Below are 1351 nucleotides of genomic sequence, written 5' to 3' on the forward strand. Positions count from 1 at the left end.
AGAACTTTAAAGTACAGATCAGTTTACAGAAATAGCCAAATATCAAGCAGAGCTGAATAGTGTTATTTTCTGTAAACTCTACAAAATAAGAATGTGTTATTTTACCTGAAAAAGTATCGTTAAAAAAATCCAAATATAATGAAACACGTAATGTAACAATCCTTCGGAAATGCCAAAAGAAATACTCAAAAATATTGAAGTGGATCTGCAGCGATGAATGGGCTAACTAATGAACTCTAACGGATGTATTACGTATTCAGGTTCCTGCCAAGAAACACTATTGCCAGTGTGGAAAAGAGACAACGATATACACCATGTGTGCTGTCTTGCTTCCACGCCAACAGTCAAACTTCAAGTGGTGTTCGCGGGCCCCCAGATTGGCAAATAAAGAATTCATGGAAAACAAAATTAAAAATAAAATGAGGTCTAAATGATGAAGTATTGTCGGCATCTAAAACGTCATGACCTATCACCATAACCTTATGAACTTTTTTTTTATATAAAGCTTAAGTACCTATTAAATGTGAGGTTTTGTCACGTTTCGTCATTCTATTGCAATATATGACTCATTTAATTTAAATTTGCAGTCGATATTATGAAATAAGTAAAACAAAAGGTGTTTTCTTGTCAGAAAAATACTTTCGTAATCTAAAAATTACTCTCACCCGGAGGTCCTATATTATTATTGCACGATAATGTGTAAAACATTTAAGACTGAATAGTTTTTCCCAGTCTGGATTTACCTCAATCTAAACTTAGATCTGTCACCAACCAAGCCACCAAAGGCCCAGATTCTGCTATTTTACAATGGCCGATGAATGAGTGGCAATAGCAGAATTGGGGCCCTGAAAACATTCCGTGACAATACATTACAAATATGTATTACATTACCATTTACGTTTACCTATAATAAAACAGGAAATAAAATACTTAATTATTCATCCTTATGAACGTCTAACTTTGACATAATCTGCCTATTTTTAGACCGCTACACATAAGCGGAGATTTACGCAATTTCATATTGTACAAAAACTTTGGGAATTTCACACCAAGTCATGATTTATTTAGAACATAAAATGTTTATTAAGTTAGTCATAAGCAGAACATTAAGTTTTAAGTTGAATGAATTATGATAAATTAGTCATGTCAACAGTTTTGTAGAGCCATATAATAGTAGGTAAGAGGAAATTATCGAAATTCTTGCTAGATCTGTATGTCCGTCTGGCACAGTAGTTATTCTTAGAAAGTCGTACACAGAAATTAGAGACAGTTTAAAAGTATGTCAATATGTTATGTCAATCTTGGTGACGCGCAAAAACTGTTATCACAATAAAGAGGTCGGAGTTTGAAA

Source organism: Trichoplusia ni, chromosome 9 (genome assembly GCF_003590095.1).
Source record: "Trichoplusia ni isolate ovarian cell line Hi5 chromosome 9, tn1, whole genome shotgun sequence".
In the NCBI taxonomy this organism is placed as follows: Eukaryota; Metazoa; Arthropoda; class Insecta; order Lepidoptera; family Noctuidae; genus Trichoplusia; species Trichoplusia ni.